Source organism: Phodopus roborovskii, unplaced genomic scaffold (assembly GCF_943737965.1).
Source record: "Phodopus roborovskii unplaced genomic scaffold, PHOROB, whole genome shotgun sequence".
NCBI lineage: Eukaryota > Metazoa > Chordata > Mammalia > Rodentia > Cricetidae > Phodopus > Phodopus roborovskii.
The window spans coordinates 11,916,852-11,939,096 of NW_026126598.1; the positions used below are offsets into that span (position 1 = coordinate 11,916,852).

General features: G+C 51.8%; 3 pseudogenes; 2 read left to right on the forward strand and 1 right to left on the reverse strand.

The window, feature by feature from the left end:
• Positions 1-11,273: 11,273 nt before the first annotated feature.
• Positions 11,274-15,887, forward strand: LOC127236930 (acetylcholinesterase-like; annotated as a pseudogene).
• Positions 15,888-15,983: 96 nt separating this feature from the next.
• On the forward strand, positions 15,984-16,716 carry LOC127236931 (ufm1-specific protease 1-like; annotated as a pseudogene).
• A 436-nt stretch (positions 16,717-17,152) lies between these two features.
• Positions 17,153-21,375, reverse strand: LOC127236932 (serrate RNA effector molecule homolog; annotated as a pseudogene).
• Positions 21,376-22,245: the final 870 nt, after the last annotated feature.

Here is a 22,245-nt window from a genome sequence, read left to right on the forward strand (position 1 = left end):
ATCCAAGACCATCGCCTCTGGGTGGCACCACCCTCTGTGTCCTGTGCCCTCCCACATCAATATCAAGAAAATGTACCCCAGGGCAGTCTGGTGGGAGGCATTTGCTCACTGAGTCTCCCTCCCACAGTGGCTCTAGCCTGGGTCAGGGGAACATGTTTGTTAGTAACACACAGGGTTGAAGCCACCCTGTGTGGTACACAGTGACTATCCAAATACATTGGAGGATGAGGCAGGAGGATCCTGAGTTTGAAGCCATCCTGAGCTACAGGGGAAACCCTGCCACAAAACAAAAGGCAACATAAAGGGCTCCACATCAGCCTGTTCTTGTATAATGAGGCTCCAGAGGTCAGAAGGAGATTGCCAGGGAGAGAGGGGAGGGAGGGAGGGAGAGAGAGAAAGAGAGAGAGGGGGGGAGGGGGAAGAAAGGAAGATGGGATAGGAAAGAGAAAGGGGAAAAGAAAATCAGTAATCAAACAAATAAAAATTTGTTTTTTGTTTTTTTTTGTTTTGTTTTGTTTTTTTGTTTGCTCTCTTTTGACACAAAATACCAAGCAGCCCAGGCTGGCCTTCAAATATATATGTATATGGAGCGAAGGATGGCCCTGAACTCGTGATCCTTAGGCCTTCCACCTCCCATGCGATGTGATTGCAGGTGTGGCCATCCTAGCTGGCCCTTAATGTCAATTTGACACAACATAGAGTCACCTGGGAAGAGGGCTGCCTCACTTGAGGAAGTGCCTAGATCAGACTGTAGACTGACCTATGGGCCTGTCTGTACGGGTTGACGGGTTGGATGGGTTGTTAGGATTATTAACACCGTGAGCAGCAACATTCCTTAGGCAAGGGGTCCTGGCTGAAGAGCTCCCGAAGCATGAGCTTGTGAGGGAGGAAGAGGAAGACAGCAAGGCAGCATTCCTCCATGGGGGCGGTCCAGCCTCCAGGTTGCTACTTGGAGTCTCTGCCCTGGGTGTCCTCAACAGGACTGTGACTCTTGAAGTGTAATACATGTAAACCCTTCTTCCAAGTTGTTTTTGGTCAGAGCATGTTATCAAGCAGCAGAGACCAAATTAGAACCATGCTCTACCACACGTGTTCAAAATTTGGTCTTTGGAACCACAACAAAACTGATAAAACTTTATTTAGATGGATTGGCCAAGAAAAAAGAGATGGAGAAGACTCAAACTACCAAACAATGCTGCTGTAGAAATCAAAAAGGGTCATAAAAGTATAGGGAACGCTGCATGTCAAACACCTTGGAAAGCATAGATGAATTATCAAAGTCCCAAACTTACACGACTCCAATAGCTCACTGTCTTTTTTAAAACCAGGTTTCACTATAAAAGCCCTATCTAGCCTGCAATTCACTATGTAGGTCAAGCCAGCCTCAAACTCAAGAGATCTACCTGCCTCTGCCTCTTGAGTACTTTGATTAAAAGTGTCACAATATCTGGCCTGACCATTATTTCCTATTATTATTATTATTATTATTATTATTATTATTATTACATACATTTTCATCTATTTTGGGTGGGAGTATTGTGTATGCATGCCACAGCACACAGATGGGACTCCGAAAACAATTTGTGGGAATGGAGTGTCGCTGTCTACTCATGTGGATACTGAGTGGATTAAACTCAGGTCCTCAGGGCTGGTGGCAAGCACCTTTACCTGAAGAGCTGTTTTGCTAGCCCATGACTTTTAAATTAAGAGGAAAATCTCAGACATGTACAGGATAAAATACACGTGGCTTCCAATGAATCTGAAGCATGGCAAGGCATTCCAAACTGTGTCAAGCAACTGGGCTGTGGGAAGAGCTGCCTCACTGGAATTCTTGTAAACAAGGACTTCTTGCTCTGTGTGTGTGTAGGGAGTAAAGTTTTAATCTCGTATCACCACAGAATTTATGAGGTGGAGGAAAGGGAACCAGTTTGAGGTCATAACTAGCTATACAGCAAGTTCTAAAGCCAGTTGGACATATGAAACCCCATTTAAAAGAAAAGAAAAGCATGGTGGCATATACTTGTCATCCCAGCAGTCAGAGACAGGGGGATTAAGCTTTAGCAAGGTCAAGCCTTGATCTTCATAGTGTGTTTAAGACCAACCAGGTCTATATTACAAAACCTTCCTCTCAGAAACCAAAAGAAAAAAAAGTAGAAAGATGCACCAAAGAGCTGGGTTTTCCCTCGGTGACAGAAACTTGGTCAGTACGAGCAAACCATTGAGTTTATTCCCAGCACCAAGACATCGGAGGAAGGTATTATATACTCTGCACATACATAACATATATAAGTCATGCATCTTGACAACAGAGCCAGGGAGATAGTTCAGTGGGTAAAGGCACTTGCCAACAAGCCTGAGGACCTGAGTCAGATCCCTAGAACTCACTTGGTAGAAAAGGGAACCACCAGAAATTGTCTTCTAACTTCCATACACACAAGCAGTTGCACACATGTGCCCTCCCAAGCTGAAAAATAACTAGATATGAAACTTCGTAATTAAGACTTGATAGCATTAAATGCACCCAGGAAGATACGGTTATTTTGAGTTATCAGATGGTGATTAAGCATGCTGGGACCCCCAACTCGAGAGCCACAGAGCTCAGTTAAAGCTGATTTCTTAATCAAGTAATAAATGTATCTAAAAGATTTAACAGTACAAAGGTAAATACTCGAGAGATAATAAAAATCGAGTGATAATTGGGAGGTGGAGAGCTCATTGGACCATATTGCTTCACATTAAGAAAGCAATGGAGTCAGGTGTGGTGGTGGTGCACACCTTTAGTCCCAGCACTTGACAGGCAAAGGCAGGAGGATGTCTGTGAGTTTGAGGTCAGCCTGGTGTACAGAGTAAATTCCAGGACAACCAGGACTGTTACTGTTACACAGAGAAACCCTGTCTCAAAAAAAAAAAAAAGAAAGAAAGAAAGAGAGAGAGGAGGGAGGAGGCAGGGAGGGTGAGTGGAGGGAGGGAGGGAAGGGGAAGGAAGCACAGATGTGGATAAAGAAATAGAACTATGTGTGTAGATGGAAAATGGTTCAGTGTATAAAAATCACTGGCTGCCAACCCTAATAACTGAATTTGATCTCTGGAACTCAAGAGATATGAAGGAGAGAGTGCTGACTCCTCTGACTCGGCCATGCCCTCTATGACACCTGTTCATACAATAAATAAATGTATTTATAGGAAGTTTTCGCATAACGCTGATAGAACTCTGTCACTGCCTAATCCACTGTCCCTTTCAGTGTCCCAAATCAGCCTGATTTTTCCACCAGAGGAACGCTGGGCCATTACAGACACCAATGTTTCCTGAGCAAAATACTATGAACAGTTTATCAATCAGAGAAAGTATGTTGCATGTGTGTCGACACACATTTTTAATCCCAGCACTTGGGGGACTGAGGAGGGCAAGGTTGTGAAATTTCACCCAGCCTTGGTGACCCGTCTCAAAAACTAAATGAACACAAAAATTCTGGAAGACAAGGCAGGTGGCCTGGTTGGTAGAGTCTCCCATAAAAGTGTAAAACCCACATGTAAAACCTTGTGTTCCATCCCCAAGTGCTGCTTACAAAGTGGGTGTGGTAAGATAATGATCCATGCAAGACAATTATTGACAATCTTACGGACTTAAGCCAATTAAAAATTGACTTGCTTGCTCCTTTTTTTTTTTTTTTTTTTCTTTGTAAAAATAGGAGGAGTTGGTCTCCGGAATAAAGTGGAGCAATAGAGGGAGAGGGGAAACTATGGAGGGAAATACCATGAGAGAATAAAAAAGTTCTTTTTTTTTTTTCAGGCTTTAAGTCCGTTTTACTGATGGCCAAGCCAAGAGCAGGCTTGTACCTCTGAAAAGTGTCTTGGTGCCCAAACCCGGGATGCAGAGTTTTTAAAGGCAAAAATCCATAAAGACTATAATTTGCATCAAAGGTAGATGAGGGGCAGAGTAAACTTGAAACATTCATTCCTGGCAGAGCACAGTAGTTATTTTAGACATAATTTGCCAGTTACTTTGGTTACTACATTTGGACCATGGTCATAGGCTATAGAAATCGCAAATGCACTGCCACGGTAGATGTGATTCTGGGCGGAAAGGGTAGGGAGCCAAGGGCATCTAAAGGTGAACAAAAAGGAGTCAGACCAAGATGGGGCTCCTTAGTCATTTGAGTGACACACTGTAACTCTAGAACTTCCAAAATGGTGACAGGACGATCAGGAGTTCAAGGTCACCCTTGGCTACACAGCAAGTCTGAACTAAGGGGAAGCCTGAGTGACAGGAAGCGGTGTCTCCAGAACAAAGAAATCAAAATTCCCTTCAAGACTGGATGGAAGAGTAAGACTCAGGTCTCCTAACGAATCCCTGGCTGGCTGGCTGGCTGGCTGCCAATCACACCCAGGCTCACACAGGCCCTGACAAGGTTTCTGTTTACAGGTTAGCTGTGCATCTTGGTGGCTGCTTGGGAAGAGCTAAAACACAGCCACATGAGATGCTATCCATGGTTGACAGCTGGAGAGCCACTCCGCAGGTATCAGCAGGCCAACTGGGAGGTACATCAGAAGCCAAGGTTGCTTAAATGACTTTTGACTGTAGCTCTAGTATACACAGAGTGGCACAGGAAAGGAGGACCTGCCTGAGTTTGTCCAGCTTTGACCAGGAGAGCATACAAAGCTGGCCAAGTGGCCAGGTATCCTAGGGCTAGTTAGAGCCCCTAGCTTAGCATGTCTGTGATGTTGGGATACCGAGGCAGGGTAGCGAGTAGCCCAGACCCATTGTTAGTTTCATATTAGGATGTGGGGTGTTGGCGAGGGGGCAGGGGTAGTCTCCTTTGCCAACCAACTCCTCCACAAACACTCCACTAAATACCATCTCATTTAATTCTCATTTAAAACTCTCACCATTGCAGTAGACAGCCTTTGTTATTGTGGCCATGGAATAGGCGGGAAGCCAAATGTCCACAGATTATGACTGCTTACTTCCTAGCTTTCATTGGGTGGTAAGTGGGGGCTCCAGACTTTTATGTGAGAACTCTAACCTTGAAGTCAAGGTGTTTAATGAGCCACCTATCCCTTCCTGTGACTTCAGAAAGTACCTCCCAGGGCTGGAAGAATGCCTCTGTGATTCAAGTTCTTGCCGAAAAGTGTGAGAGCCATAGTTCATATCCTCAGATCCCACATAAATGCTAAGTGGGTGTGGTAGACTGCCTATAATTCAAGCCCCAGAAGGCAGAGCCAGGGGCTTCCCAGAGCAAGCTGACTAGTAAGAGGAGCCATATCAGTGGGCTCTGGGTGACCCTGCCTCAACGAATAAGGTTGAAAAACAATTACGGATGATCCGCAACATCCACACACCCCACCCACTCACATATGTCCAAACACACACAAATGTGATAAAACCCTGACCAAAAGCAACATGGGTGGGGGAAGCCGTTTACTTGGCTTACAGGTCCATCATCTAGGGAAACCAAGGCAGGAATCTAGAGGCAGAGGCTGAAACTCAGACCCTGGAGGGAATGCCACTATTGGCTTACCTCTTAGCTTCCTCAGCCTGCTTTCTTATACAGCCCAGGCCCATCTATGCAAGGGGTGGCACCACCCACAGTGGGCGGACCCTGGAACACTGATTGGAAATGGAGAAAATACTCCCACAGACATGTCCATGAGCCAATCTATTGGGGGCTGTTCCTCTACTGAGTTTCCCACTTCCCAGATGTATCTAGGTCTGTGTCAACTTGACAACTTGACAAAAACTGTGATATTCCCTGCTCATTTTTGACTCTACTTTCTGCTTCTCCTGAGCCAATGTTGAACGTGTAGGTGACAAGTGCTTCACATTTTAGGGGAAGAAATGAAAGTACAGGATACCCAGTTCTGGAAGGAGAACTTTCAGCCTTCCAAGGACTCTTCCTCATGTCCTAGGGTCCGGTGACGTTTAAGATGTGCTGCCTTAGAGTCACCTGGGAAAAGAGTCTTAGTGAAGGATTATACACATTGAGCTAGCCAGTGTCTTTGGGGGAATCATCTTAAGTTAATTGATGTGGAAAGACGCAGCTCACACTGTGGCAGTATTTCATTCCCCATGCTGGGGATCCTAAGCTATACAAAAGTGGGAGAAATCTAGTGTAATCCAAGGTTAAGGCTGTCCTAAAGTAATGGGGCATTATCTTCCTCTTGGACTTGCCCCATGTCAGGCAGGGAATAGAACCCAGATTTTCATCCTAGGCCAGCAGCCTCAATCATTTAGTCACACCCGGCCCCTCACTGGGGATTCTAGGCAGGTGCTCTACCACTGAGCCACACTCCTACCCTCACTGGGGGATTCTAGGCAGCTGCTCGACCACTGAGCCATGCCCCTGACCCCCACTGGAGAATTCTAGGAAGGTGCTCTCACCATTGAGCCAGGCTCCCAGCGGCTCACTTGGGGATCTCTAGGCAGATGCTCTGCCAATGAGACATGCCGCTAGCCTCAAAATGCAGGACAAGCTCCAGTTAGGGACCATAGGAAACAATGGACAGAGAAAGTTGACTACTTCTCCCTTGCCTGGCCTCAGATTGCCCACTCTGAGAGCCACACCTCAACTCTTGAGAGTCATGCAATGACTGATTCAGACATCCCCAGCCTTTGGCAGACTAACCCAGGATGGCATTGGCTAGAGCCTGTTCCTCTCATCCTGCCCTGGGAAGATCTAAGTCAAGACATTGTGTCCCCAGAACAGAATTTCCTTGCTTAGGCACCTCTTGTCCTACTCCTCCTCTCCAGCTCCACAATGCCCTCACAAACCTCCATTCTGGCTGTTCATTGTCAGCTAGCCTCCAACCCAAAACAGTGCTCCTAGTGGGCAATACGAATCAACCTTTCCTCTAGGAAGCACCATTAGATTTCAAACAGCTCCCTCCAGTGGACAATATGTATGTTCCTCCTCCAAGATGATCACAAATCTCAAACAGCGCCTCTAGTGGATTGCCCAGGTATTAGCAGAAGAACCCTATGCCAATTCTACAGCACAGGCTACAAACATGGGGTACAGATTTTGTAGAAAATGGGGTGTCTTTCAAATCTGAATATTTCAGATGTTTCAGACATGAGGTGACAGAGACAAAGGAAGGTGTCATGGCATTTAGCAGATAGGAACTGTCCCCAAGTACCTGTTCTCCGGCTAAGGGGCCGGGCGGTAGTGGTGCATGCCTAATCCCAGCACTGGGAGGCAGAGGCAGACAGATCTCTATGATCCACGCCAGCCTGGCTCCAGAGCTAGTTACAAGACAGGCTCCGAGCACAGACAGAGAAACCCTGTCTCAAAAAAAAAAACAAGAAAGAAAAAACAAAAAAAAAAAAAAAAAACAAGTATTAAATACCATCAAATTTTAGATCAATATATTTCGACCTTCTTTCTATAGCAATTACAATATAAGAACTACATTTTTGGCCAGTAGTCAATTTCCAGAAAACAGTCTTCAATGGGAGTAGGGAAAGTGTCCAATGTTCTTCCACCCTGATTTTTGCAATGCAGGTGTGATGGCTGATGTTCGAGCAGCTCAACACACTACATGGTGAGTGGGAGTCACTTAGCTGAAGATGGTAAGGCAAGACACACAAAGGCACAACAAAGTTCCCAAAAATCAGGGTCCCTGATGTCAAGTGCAATGTGACAACCTTACATGACTGTCTTCTGGGTTTCTTCTTCTTTTCTCCTTCTTCCTTATTTATGGGGGTATTGACACGCCATTTGGCTCATGTGGCACTAAGGGACACCTTCAGGGAGTTGGCTCTCTCCTTCCACTATGAGGGTCCCAAAGATGGAACTCATGATTGTTTGGGCAAGATCCTTGACTGACTGGTTCATCACCCACCTCTTCCTGTCCTTTTACTTACTAAGCTGCCGGGTGCTATGGGTTTATATAGATAGCTTATTCCTGTCCCAGATCTCTTTCCTTCTGTGAAACAAACTCATAATTACAAAGGTCAAGAGATAAACTGCCTGTGTATCACTTGTTTTGGGACAATTGGACAAAGAGAACAACATATCATCACTAAACAGGGCTCACTTTATAGGCTAACAGCCCTTGGGACAAAACTGGGCTCATTCATTCCCCATTTCCTTCCATGGTTTTTATAATCTAGCAATGCTACGCTCAGAAGCGCTTCAGACCCTTTGTCTCCCACTGCAACAGTCAACAAGCTCCTGGTCCCTCTTCCAGAGAGTCCAGGGCACAGATAACGAAGGGCTGGATCCCACCCCAGTCTTCAAGACCGAGTGGCAGCCCTGGCGCCACCTGGCGATAGTGTCATCGAGTCAAGCACCGACCCGTCGCGGTGATCTGGCCCAGCAGAAGTGTTTCCCGGCATGCCAGGTTCTCCAGGGACAGGAGGTTGGGGGGGTGGAGGGGGATGTCGCAGTTTGGAGAGATGAAAATCGCACATCTGGGAGGGCTCAACTCTGCACTGGTGTTTTCCAGCCAAGCCCTGCTCCCAGGAGGTGACCGATGAGTGTCTGGGGGCTCGAGGAAAAGCGCGTGGCTGCAAGGCAGCGAGCATGCGTGCGCGTGCCCTCCCCATCGCTCCACGCAGCGTCTCCGGGCAATCGCTCGCGCGCACGCACGTCCCCACGCTCGCTCGAGCAGCCAGTCACCCACACAGCAGCGGCCGGCAGGCTCCAGAGACAGATGCCCCCACCCACCCCGTGAGCCAGCTTCGTCCTCTCGCGTAGTGATCTCGCGTGGGCACAAAGCCACAATTTCCACCGTCACTCTGGTGCTGATAGGTGGGAGACTCCTTAGAAGGCAGGGCGCATAGACTCGTGGACTCCAGAGCAGGCTGGGGGCTCCAAGGCCAGGCCGCTCCCACCTGCCAGCCACACCGGACCAATGAAAGCTTGGCCTGGTGATGTCATGGCCCGGCCGGACCCTGTGATGACAGCTGGAGGTCACGGGTCAGGGGAACAGCTCAAGCCCACCGTGGGGGACCTGGAAGTTTTCACTCCTGCAGCGGAGTGCAGCCCTCCCCACAGCCTGTGCGCCTCTATGCGGCTTGCCTTCAGCTGACCCCGCCACCTCTCTCTGCCCTCGGGGGTCTCCCCATGAGGAAGAGCCTATGTCTCTGTATCTGTTCCCACAGGTGTCCTTCATCCCCACAGAGATGCCCCACGTCATTTTTTCTACCAGCGCCAGCTGAAGGGGTCCTCAGCCAAGATTTCCCACGTGCCGTTTCTCCCAGGCCACCCCCACGCCACGTCGTGGTTACAGATGCTCAAGTATTAGGCCTTTGATCTTTCTGGATTAGAGCTGTCACTATCCCTCCGTCCTGAAAGCTCGGTCTGTCTGTGACTTGTCACCGAGGAGACTGTCGCCTGCGTGAGCGGTGTTCGGTGCTCCGCAGGCTGCGTGGTCCGGCCTATCTGTCACGTGGGTGTCTGCCCCGTCGCTGCGGGTCTGGTGGGTCTGTCAGTCTGTCTGACTCTAACACTGGAGTGTGTCTGGGCCCCCACTCCCTGGGGTCTCGGGCTTGGAAGGATGGAGAAGGAGGGGAGGTGGCAGCCCGGGGGAGCAGGGAGGGGGCGGGGCGGAGGACAGTGGGCGGCGGGGGCGCTGCAGGCCCGGGAGGGGTGTGTGCGGGGGCCGGAGGCGGCTGTCACTGTCGGCTCAGCTCGCGCTGGGAACATTGGCCGCCTCCAGCCTCGGCGCGGCCTGACCCGGCCCGGCTTGGCCGCCTCAGGTGAGTCTCCCAACCCACCTGGACCCTCCCTCGGGCTGGGGACCGATCCGCATCCCGGGAGAACCGAGCGGGATCCTGGAATGATCGGAGCCCCCAAACAGAGATCCCACCGCACGGTCTGCCTCCGGGGCCTCGCCTAGAGGGCACCCCCACCGCCTCGCACCTCCTGAAACTCCCGCTACAGCTGCATACCTACTGATGATGCTCGCCCGGCCGGCTGGCTGCCCCTGCGCTCTCTTCCTGCAGGGACCCCCTGAAGGCCCATTCCCCACTCTCCTCCAAGTCTGGGGACGTTGAAAGACGCCCTGTTTGGGGCGGAGCCCAAACTGCGCGGTTACTGACATCCCGACCGCACCAACCCCCATCCCGAGGGCCAGCACCCCAGCGTCCCCACCCAGCTGAGCCCTGGCCGCCCAGGACCCCTCCTGTGGAGATTCCGTCTCTATTTTTCTTCTTTCTTTTCAAAGGGAGGCTCAGCGAAGCCCCGAGTTATAATTAGCCCCACTCGGGTTTCCTGGATTAATCTCCAACGCCACTATCCCCAGATCCAGGCGAACAGGGCTGGCTGGGTGATCTGCGAACGCCTGAGGGGGGTAGTTCCGACCCGGGGGAATTTTGATCTCTGGGTTGGAGATGCCGGAACTTACAGCAGCTGTTGCCCCCAAATAGCGCCCCCCTGCTCTTGCAATTTGGATCTGCTGAGCTCCGGGAACACAGGCGTCCTGGCTCGCCCTTCAGTCCCCTCTGCGATGCTCACGATCCTTTCGATTCCCCCATATCAAAGCCTGGCGAAGAGTGCTGGCGGCTTCTTGGTCTCTACTGCTCCCGGTTGGCAGCGTCGGGCACTGGGTAATATGGGGATGCAGAGGGGCTTGAGTCCTGGGAGCCCCTCAAGGGGCTGCGGGAGACAATCGACTGGAGTCAGGCGAGAGGGGTGCGGCTGATGAGAAGCAAAAGGGTACCAACCGGCTGTACCAGGAAGAAGATGAGGGCGAGCAGGGTGGTTTTGGTGTGGACTGGACAGGATTTGGGATGTCTCAGGACCGGGGACTTCCAATACCCTTAAATGCCCAACCCACTCCCTGAAAGCTTTGGCCAACCCAGGAGAGACTCGGGCTGTGCTTTCTCACTACAACTTGCAAGCTCCTGAAGGGCCCTGTTTCTGGAGGGCTCCGCCCTGTCCTGAGGCCTGGGTAGCATGGACTGAGGCCCTTCCAACCTTGGCTGTATGCAAGGGGTCTCTAGCCGTGCCACAGAGGCAGGGGACGGAGGTATGGGAGGCCTTGGAACTTGCTGGGGAAGGGAGAGTATGCTCTAACGGGTCTTATCTCAGTTGGCTGTACTTGTGGGTGGCTGTGGTGTGTATGTATGTGTGTGTGTGTGTCTGATCTTGTATTCCCCTCTATTTGTCTGCTCAGTCTTTTCTCCTAGTTTGACTCCATTTCTCCTCCCTTGCCAATCTGGCCCCACCTCCTCTGCAACTCCTTGATAACCCTCGGCAAAACTGTTACTTAATCTCTCTCTGAGCTGCCTCCAGCTTTCACTCCTTTTGCCTTTCTTTCTCCCCAGCAGACACCCGCCTGTCTTGGCAGTCATGAGGCCTTCCTGGTATCCCCTGCACACACCCTCCCTGCTTTTTCCACTCTCTTCCTGCTCATCTCTCCTGGGAGGAGGGGGCAGGGCTGAGGGGCCGGAAAGACCCACAGCTGCTGGTGACGGTCAGAGGGGGCCAGTTGAGAGGCGTCCGTCTGAAGGCCCCCCGGGGGGCCCAGTCTCAGCTTTTCTGGGTACCCCCTTTGCAGAGCCACCTGTAGGCTCACGGGGAGCTTTCGGCCAACAGAGCCCAAGCGGCCCTGGTCAGGAGTGTTCGATGCTACCACCTTCCAAATGTCTGCTACCAATACGGGGACACCCTGTACCCTGGCTTCTGGAGGGTACTGAGATGTGGAACCTCCAACCGAGAGCTGAGTGAAGACTGCCTGTATCTTAATGTATGGACACACTCTGTGGCCTACTTGCCTGCACCTGCCCTCATCTGGATCTATGGGGGCGGCTTCTACAGTCGGACATCTTCCTTGGACGTGTATGATGGCCGCTTCGTGGCCCAGGTTGAGGGGACTTATTGGTATCTATGAACTACCGAGTAGGAACCTTTGGTTTCGTGGCCCTGCCAGGGCAGCAGAGAAGCCCCTACAAATGTAGGCCTGCTCGATCAACGGCTTGCCTTGCAATGGGTGCAAGAAAATATTGCAGCCTTTGGGGGAAACCCAATGTCAGTGACACTGTTTGGGAGGAGTGCAGGTGCAGCCTCGTGGGCATGCACATTCTGTCCCTGCCCAGTCGGAGCCTCTTCCACAGGGCTGTCCTGCAGAGTGGTACACCCAATGGGCCCTGGGCCACCGCGTGGGTGCAGGAGTAGGGCCAGGCGCAGGGCCACCCTGCTGGGCCGCCTAGTGGGCTGTCCCCCAGGTGGCGCTGGTGGCAATGACACAGAGCTGATAGCCTGCCTGAGGACACTGCGGGCCTAGGACCTGTGGACCACGAGTGGCATGTGCTGCCTCAGGAAAGTATTTTCAGATTTTCCTTGGTGCCTGTGGTGGATTCTGAGACTTCTCGTGTGACACACCAGAGGCCCTCATCAAATGCTGGAGATTTTCAAGACCTGCAGGTGACTAATGGTTGACCAGATTCTTCTGGGGTTCGTCCTTGCTCCCCCTTCCCCAGAGACCCAAGCATGAGGGCTTACTGCACATCCACTGTTAGAGTCCAAGTGTGTGGGTCCCAAGGTCAGTCCCTCCCTGTGGAGTGGCGTCAAGGGCAAAAAGGAAACTAGGGTATATATATTTTTCTTTTTCTCTCCATGCTTGTCCCCTTTCCTACTCTTTACTCTATGTAATTCTGGCCCTGGAAGGGTTCATCTCGTAGCTATTTGTTTGTTCATCTGTTTCTGTCTGCCCATCATCTCTCCATCCTTTTCCCCCATCTCCAACTATCTTCAGGTGCTGGTGGGTGTTGTGAAGGACGAGGGCTCCTACTTCTCTGGCTTACGGGGTCCCAGGATTCACTTTACAATGAATTTCTCATCAGCCGGGCTCAGTTCCTGTCTTTTTTCCAAAGATGGGTGTACCCCAACAAGTGACCTGGCGGCCGAGGCTGTGGTCCTACATTATACAGACTGGCTGTACCCTGAGGACCCTGCCCACCTGAGGGATGCCATGAGTGCATGGGCGACCACAATCGCTAGGTGTGCCCCGTGGCCCAGCTGGCTGGGCGACTGGCTGCCCAAGGGCCCCAAGTCTATGCCTACATCTTTGAACATCGCGCCTCCACATTGACTTGGCCCTCTGATGGGGTGCCCCATGCTATGAAATCGGGAGTTCATCTTGGTTCCCTCTGACCCCCTCACTGAACTACACCACGTGGAGGAGAGAATCTTGCTCAGCCACTTATGAAATACTCGACCAATTTTGCCCGCACAGGGTCAGTGGTATTGGAGTGGGGATGGCTCTAGGGGTCCAGGGGAGAAGGGTGCCTATGGATGATAGTGGAAAAGGGAACCATCCGTACAGGGGATGGAGAGAACGCCAAAGATGATGCAGAGAACAGGTGAGGCAGAATGGGTGAGTCCTTAGACAAAAACAGCTGGACACCTTAATCCCAGCACTGGGAGATAGACGATGTCAGTCCACTTTTATATATAGAGTTCCAGGCTAGCTTGAACTACATAGTGAGGTGCTTATCAGAAGGGATTGGGGTGAGTGTTGAAATATGGCTCAGTGGTAGAAGGTTAAGGAACACAAAATATATGAGGCTATCCCAAGCACTGCAAAACATAGCTAGGTGACTTGCAAAATGGCTCAAAACAGGTAAAAAGGAATTTTTTTACAAGCCTGAGTTGGGTCGCTGAAACCCATATAAAAGTAGCAGAGAATCAACTTCACAAATTTACCTCTGACTTCCACATCTCTCTCTCTCTCTCTCTCTCTCTCTCTCCACACACACACACACACACACACACACACTCATCGCCATTGTCATTTTTAAAAAATGTTAAAGATGAGAGAGAGAAAGGCAAAAGGATTTGGGTTATATTTACTGGTCTAGCAGGCACAAACCCTTGACTGCATCAGGATTTTGTGTCATCTAAAGTAAAGGTGATATTTATTTGTAGAGACAGGACTGCAACTACCTACACAGCTAAATGCACAAATTCTGTGAATCTCATTGTATTTTTGAAATATGGTCTCATTATGTATTCCTGTCTGAATTCTGGAAATTCCCATGTAGAACAGGCTGGCCTTAAAACTCACATAAACCTGCCTCTCTAGCTTCCTGGGGTGCTGGGATTAAAAGTATGTGGTACCATGCCCAGCTAGAAAGTATTTTTTTTAATGGAAGGAGGAAAAATAAAAGGGAACAAGAAAACAAAGGGAAGTGGAGAAAGAGACAAGTCCAGTGGAAAGAAACTCTTTGGTGTCCCATGCATGTAATCCCTGCACTCTGGGAAACTGAGGCAGAGGTATTGCCAGTGACATGAGGCATGCGCGGCGCGCTTACACACACACACACACACACACACACACGAGAGAGAGAGAGAGAGAGAGAGAGAGAGAGAGAGAGAGAGAGAGAGAGAGAGAGAGAAGGAAGGGGAGAGAGAAGGGAGAGAGGGGGCTGGCTAGGGGTAGGGGGAAGAGAGATGAAGGATGATCAGCTCGAAAAATGGCCAGTTAGAAGAGGACCAGCGCCGGCATTCCTTATCCCGCTAGGCAGGCTGAGATTTCCCTTCCTTCTGGTAGGGACCCCACGACCCTCGGGACTCCAAGTCCCTACAGTGGCCACCATACACCACTTCCTGAGCCTGAAGGGCCATGTGTGAGCCTGAACCTGAAGCCCTTGAGGTGTAGGCGGGGGTCCATGCCAGACCTGCGCCTTCTGGAATCGCTTTCTCCCGAATTGCTCAGCGCCACCGGCAGGCGCGGGATCGGGGAACAGGGAACGGACAAGGCGGCATGGTTGAAGGGAGGGGGCAGGCCCGGAAGGCAGGGTGTAATCCCCTCTCTTCTCAATTCCCCCAGCCACGGAGGCTCCTCAGCACCTGCCCAAGCCCTGCCCATGTAAAGGCCCCAGGCCCAGCCCCGACTTATCCCTGTCCCTTTCTCTTCCTTTCCTCTCCACTCCCGGGTTCCATTGCATCACACCCTCTAACCTCTGGCCTCAAAGGACTCTCTTACTCAGCATGTGGCTGGGAGGAAGGAAATGGCCCCTCTCTTGGATACAGCGCCCGACTCCCTTCCCGTTGAGACAAATCCGACAGACTCATGGATCTACACACCTTGTTTAAGCGAACATTTCTTTTTAATGTAAAACTATCATCGGAAATTGAGCTCGATGTTGAGAGGGAAGAAGGGCCCGGGGCTAGATAACGCCAGCCAATGGGGCTTGTAACCGCCAACCATTTCGGTATCTTCTCTCTTTCCCCACCAACCCATGGACCCTCCTCCGTTCTGATCCTGTCCCTCCTCGGCATCTTCCGATCATTTCTCTCCTGTCTCCTTCCTGCCACTCCTCCACTTACTCTCATTCTCCCGATCATCCTGCTTTCTTTCCACCACCCATTCGGCCTCCTTCGTGGCGTGTGCGGTGTGCGCTCACACCCCCTCTCCGCTGCCGGACCCTTTCAGCCTCCTCCTCCACCCCTGCCGGGCGTCCCGGGCCGCAGACACGCTGGACGAGGCGGAGCGCCAGTGGAAGGCCGAGTTCCACCGCTGGAGCTCCTACACTGCACTGGAAAAACCAGTTCGACCACTACAGCAAGCAGGAGCGCTGTTGCTCAGACCTAGACTCCCGGGGTGGGGAGGGGAACCCCAGATCCCACCGCCCTGCCCGAGCCCCTAGCTGTACATATACTATTTATTTAAGGGTTCTGATGTAATACAACCGGAGCCCCAGGCCCTGCCCAATCTGTGGACTTCTCTTCCACCAGGGGCTCCCATCTTGTGCATGTCTTGGGCCGAACTCCTTCTGCGGGTGCCTCTTCGCCCCTCTGGGCCGCCAATAAACTGTTACAGCCACTGGATTCTGTGCGACTGCCGGCCGTTGGGGCGGGGGCCGAGTCACTGAGACGCTGGCAATCTTAGCCCCAGTATTGGTGCACATCCGGCGGAAGCAGCGCCGAATCCGCCCTTGAGGCGGAGCTTATGACTGCGCAGCAAGGCTGGCTCGCCCACCTTGTCGAAGGTTCTTTCTTGGGCCGGTGTCTACCTGTGGCCCCTTTCCCGCTTCAATGTTCTGTAAGCGTTCCCCGTTCCGCACGCCCATCCCGCCCGCCGATAGCCCCAGAAAAGACCGAGAACCCGGATCTGTCCCGTCTCGGTGACAGCGCCCCACTGAGCGCCCTGGAGAGCTGCTGAAGGACGGCACCTGGGCCTGGCTCGGTCCTGCCAGAGTCCAGCCCGACTGGCCCTCGTCTCGGGCCACTACCTTTACTATCACTACGGCTGCGTGATGGACTGGATGACCGCGGCTGGGGGATGTCATCGCACCCGTAGACACTGTGCTCTTTGGCCAAAGGGGCCAGTCCCTTCAAGGTGTTTCCGGGATGGCAGCCATACAGGCTGCCCTAGAAGACATGTGGGCGACAGTCTCCGGTTCCGGGGACTCCTGGAACTGACTGTGGCGTGTGGAAGCGCAGCGCTGTCTTGAACACTTTGGAGGACCTCAGGGGCGCCTATGCCACGTGCCCTGTGGAGCTGGCTTTCTGGAAGAACTCGAGCTGCTCTATTCCCACTTCAAGGAGGGCTATGGCCCAGTAATGGTTGAGGGGATGCAGATGCTCAGTCCAAGGCTTTGCTGGGAGTCTGTGAGGGGCCAGCTAGGGAAGCCTATGTACTGATACTTGATCTTCACTACTGGGGCACCTGAAAAGCCAGAGTGAACGGCAAGCTGCCGGATGGGTGGGACTGGCGAAAGGTAAGCAGCAAGCCCTTATCCCAATTCCTTCTACAACCTGTGCTTGACCAGAAATAACCTGACTCCACACACCCTGCCTGCACTGTGGGGACAGGCCCCTGGAACTGAGTCTGGTCAGAGGCACCTACTTACAGGTCCCCAACAGAGAAGTCTCTTCCCCAGCACCAAAGTCCGGGGACAGGGACAACGTACAAAGGCAACTAGATCTGAGTTCCAAAGCCAGCCTGGCCTACCCAGCAAGTCTCCTAGGCCAGCCAGGGTTACAGACACTGCTCTGGAAATAATAATAAACTGCATACTCCGCTCACTATGGTCCAGCCTGTTTTGGGGAAAGAAGGCATACCACACAGTTAAGAGACACTACCAAAGTAAGTTTTTACTTAGCTGGAAAAAATAACGTACAAAAAATTCTCAGCTGATGTGGATAAAGTGGTCACTGGTGGCGATGGTAGTAGATGTAGAGTGGAGGGCAAGTAGATCGGCTTAAAAGAAATCAACATCATCCGGGGCATCCAGGTCCCGATACTCCACTATGGCCCGTGGGTCTCTTGAACCATCCTGTGAGAGACAGGAAGTGTGAAATACAGGTAATATCAGAAGTCCCTGGTCAGGAGAGGGGGAAAGAAGCCAGGGCCTCTTTTTGCATACTCACCTGTTCCGAGGTTTCCCATGGTATCCTCCTTGGCCTCGAAAAGCATCATAGTTCCTTACACCGCACCATATGGAGTGGTGGGGGTATGGAGGCCCTCCCATATTGGGACTGCAGGGCGGATAGCACCAGCTATGAGAAAGACCCAGGTTGAAACCAAAACCGACCTCAACCTCAGCCTAGCTAAACTCTGTAGCCCTCCTCTCCACAAACATCTAGCCTTTGCATTGCCTGTTGACTCACCTCCACAGCCCAAGATTGGAGGCCGGGGCTGACCATATGGCATCAAGGTCTGTGGTGTTTGGTGTTGATATTGAAGTCCTGGGGTCAGGCCTGGGGAGTACAATAAGGGACAGGAACATGAATTAATAAGGGGGAGGGAGGGGAATGACAAGAGTTGTAGGAATATGGCCTGGAGGTTAGTGGGGTTCACTTCTGGCAAAGGAAGAGATGTGGCAGCCCCCATGGATCGTATCTACTTCTGGGGCAGGGCCAGGTGGCTGAGCTGGCTTGATCTCAGGCGGAGCTGGGCGCTTCGCATCTGTAAGGAAGTTAAAAAATGCCACCTCCTTCTTCACCCTTCGATCTTCTGCGTGCTTATTGAAGATATGTTTGCGTACAAACTCAGGACCCTGGTGAGAGGGACGAGATGAGGACAGAGCCTGCTGCAGTCTGTTTCCTCCAGAACCCCACCTGAAGGTCATACAGCTCCTCCAGTCCTTTAGGGGTCTTGCTGCCCAAAGCCACCTCCCCAATCCACCCACCCAATTCTTTCCACATCCCAGACCCAACGCCCTGCCACTGAGAGGACATAGCCACTCTATCCTTGCCCAGTTCCTGTGTGTTAGAAGTGACGAACTTCTCCACTTCCTGCTCAGGGTCTTTACGACCCATCTTCTGGGCCTCTTCCTCAGAAAGGGATTCACGCACACTCAGCAGGGGGCCAGCTGTTCAAAACGTCTTCTTGCCACTCCAGCACTGTGTGGATAACAGAGAAGGCTTTGAGAAGGGTCAAGAGAAGACAGAGGTTGGACACGAAAGACTTGAGGGACCTGGAGTGTACCTTCTCCTAGACTGATACGGTTTTTTAGCATGGGAGCTCGGATCGTGGATTATGCCGCAGCCGGTTGGGCATCCCGCCTTCATTTGGGTACCCACAAGTGTTGTAATAATCCAGAGAATGCACAATACGCAAATAGAGAAGGAGTTTATCTAAGACCTGGAGGGAGATGAGACACAGGTCACTACTCAGCCCTGCACCCCCAGGGCCACAATTTCCACCCCGACGGACACAAATGGCACCTTGATCAGCTTCCCTCATCCCTCTCCACATTGATCTCTGCCGGGTTGCCTCCTGGGAGGCTCCTCAGGTGGGGGCCCTCCACTGCCCCCAGTAGCTCCTCCCTCCTCCGCGCGCCACTTCCTCAATCAGGTAATCAGTGATGTTCTTCAGGATGGGGTTTTGCGATGGCAGGCTCTAACAGGGATGAGATCGACAATGAGGTAGGAAAGTCAACCCAGAAACTGGGACATCAAGAGGGATGGACTTATACCACTTGTCACACTCCTGAACTTCTTCCTGCTCCTAAGCCAGAAATAACTGATATTTCTGACAGATGGGGAAGACACCCACCAGACAAAGGGCAAATAATGGAGGTTGTGGGGTAGGGACCCAAGGTCAATGGAAGGGTAAGATGAGCAGGTCCCAGAGTAGTGAGTTATCTCGGTTGGTTCTTCAGTCAGTCCCAGACTGAACTGTCCTACACTTCTTACCTTTCTCACTACTTAGAGTGTAACTAGTCTAAGGAAATAAAATGAGCAGAGGGAGCACAAGGAGCCATGGGTGTACTGGAAACAATCCCAGAGTCACCGACTGTGGGCGAGGAGGTGTCCTGGCTCAGAGGCCCAGAGCTGGGTCCCGTCATCCAGTGTGTGGATCAGCTTGCTGCCAGCTTGATGTCATTGCGCACTATCTGCTTGTGCTGTGTGATGCCGTTGATGTTATGGGACACGACGGGTCAGGTCTCTGTTCACACCGGGACTCAGTTCACACTCACGTGAGCTGTAGGTGGCACACACACAATCAACAGACTGGCCAATGACTACCCCAGATGCTGCACATGAAGACAGGGCCCTTAAAGAACCTGGTGGTTAAACCCAGACTCCCCCAAGGGCAGGGGACTAGAGGGGGCTGAACATGGTCACAGCCCCACAGCTTCTCTCAGTGGGACATGAAGGGGGGACAGGCAGAACCTGGCGTGCTTCCTGCAGCCCCAACAAGCACTCTACCTCGGATGTTCTGCAGGTTCCAACATCTCTTTAATGTTGACACTGCTGTCAAAAGTCACCCAGCCACGGCGAAAAACCCACTAAGAAAGCTTGTCAGTATGGTCCTGGGATGCAGCCAGTGTGACCACTCACTGCCTTGTCTCCCTGCACCACCCCCAAGGTGTCCAGCTCCTCACCCTCCTCTCGGCTGGGGGCTCCGATTGTGCTACACGTGCATGAAGCCTGGGTATCTTTTACAAGCTGCAAGAACCAAGGAAAAGAAATGCCACACTGTGACTCCACTCCCTCCTCATCTCCACCCCTTTAGAACCCTACAGAAGTGCCCTTCACGGACGGTGCCGGTGCACGCCTTTAATACCAGCACTTGGGAGGCAGAGGCAGATGATCTGAGTTCAAGACCAGCCGGGCCTATAGAGCAATCATGACAGCCAGAGCTAACAGAGAAATCCCTGCCCTCGCCAAGTGCCCTTCATCCTCCAACATTTAAGAACCACAATGCACACCAAACCAGGCCTCCCTATGCCAAAGGCAGCCTGCCATCTGAAGGATCTGAGCCTCAGCTTGCCCCTCGGGACCAATGTCCCCACTTACAGAAATGATCTCAGCTCCTCGAAATGTTAAAGGGCTGTTGCGCATGAAGAGAGAGCAAGCGCCTTGTGCAGGGGCCGGGCCCACACTCCAGCCCCTTGGCATCCTTAGGCTTCTCCCTATCTTCTTCCTTGGCTTCTCCTTTTCCTTAAGTGCATCCCTTTTCGAAGCAGGTACCAGGAGTTAATACAACCTTATCATTCACTTGGATGAGCAGCAGTTACTACCTGGGGACATCACCTCACAGGGACCCCTTCCCACCAGTCAGACTATCTCTGGAGCAACCCCCCCCCCAATCAGCTCATGCTGTAAAATAGAGGAACAAGACAAGGGAAGCGCACCTGCCTCCTCTCTCCTCCTCAGCTTGGCCACTCTCAGACTCAGACTCAGATTCAGACACACTGCCCTCATCGAAGCTGTCATCACCACTGTGCTTCCGGTTCAGCTTTCCTTGCCCTGTGAGAGCAACAGAATAGGCCAATCAGGACCCAGGGTCCGGCTCTGACACCTTGGCCTCATACAGACACACTTACCTTTTGGCTTCCTTCTCAGCCTCTTCTTTCTCCTCCTTGTCCTCATCACCTCAGATTTCTAGTTTTATCATCATTAGAACTGTCATTTTCAGCCTACATGAGGGGAGAGTTTCTGAAAATGTCAATCTTTCCTTCTGACACGTCAGAGCCACCCCGCCTTCCCAAATGAATGTTCCAGCTGTCAACCCTTGCCATCTTGACCTGTTTGCCATCTTCTTCTTTTCATCCCTATCGCTGACTTTGCGCTCGCCATCCCCCGGGCCTGGTCCGACACGGCCTCTCCTCTTTCTTGTTGGCCTCCCAGGCTTGCCTGCCTGCTCCCCCCTTCCTCCTGCTCCAGGATTCGGAGATCATTCTCTGTGCCACCTTCCATCTTAATGACAGCTACCGGGACAACAAAAGCAGAGGTCACAAACTCAAGAACTCTGGCTTTCTTCCCAGCCAAGCACCTCCCAGCCTCTCGCTTCTCCACACCTGCATCTAACATCTTCACAATGGCATCAGTTTTGTCTATGTCCAAAAGAAGATTATCAAACCAGCCACTCTCCATGAGGGACAGGAAACACCCTAGTCGTGTTTCTGCAGGGCCCTCGTGGGCCTCCTGCCGGGCGCTTTCCCACCCCATCAGGGTGGTACTTAGATCGAACCTGAGGGGAGATGCAAGCAGGGCGGAAGAAACAAAGCAGTTACTTAAGGCCTAGACCAGGCTGTGTGGAGGGCCCAAGAAAGGGGCAGAACATAGCCTCTCACACCCACTGAAGGAGTAACATCAAGAAAGGGGTGTAATGAAACCACCCAACACCCCAAAAGGGTCCAGAGGTGCTCTTGAAAGATGTGGGGGAGAACCAGGAACTGAGAGCTCTGTTTTAGGAGGACCATGGCTCTGGTCATGGCCGGGATTATAGGGCAGCTCCATCCACTGCTGTGGGAAGCACTAGTGTGCCAAGCTTTAGATTCCCAATGCTTCAGAGTTGAGCTTATTTTCAGCAGACCGGAGAACCCTCCTCCACCCCAGGTGGAGCCAGAAGGGAACCCCTGAAGTGTACCAGATAGGAAAAAAAGGCCAAAGGCAGGACACCTTTCTCCCCTAGTGGGATAAGGCAGGAAGGGACAGGAAAGAGCCAATATGGTAAGGGGCTGCTGAATTCCACACGCCTCAGATAGGCCCATGGGAGGAGAGAGGGCTGAGGGTTAGGATTTGGACAGAGTATGAAAAAGAAAGCATTTTAACAGGCCTCTGAGGTAGGGGAAGAAACCTAAGCAGAAGAAATTAGGGGGTATGAGAAAAAGAAAAGGAGGTATGGAGGAAATGTAAGGAGGGCCCAGAGATCCAAACAAATGACAGACAAGTTGAGAAAACAAAACAAGAAGTGTTTAGCAGAGAGCAAGAACATGGACAGGAAAGAAGGAAAGGGAAAGGTTCATGAGCCATCCAAAGACACACACGGGGCAGCTGTGAAGGGGGCACAAGGACAGGGACAGGACAGGCTGAGCAGAGAGGAAAGCCGCAGGCGTCA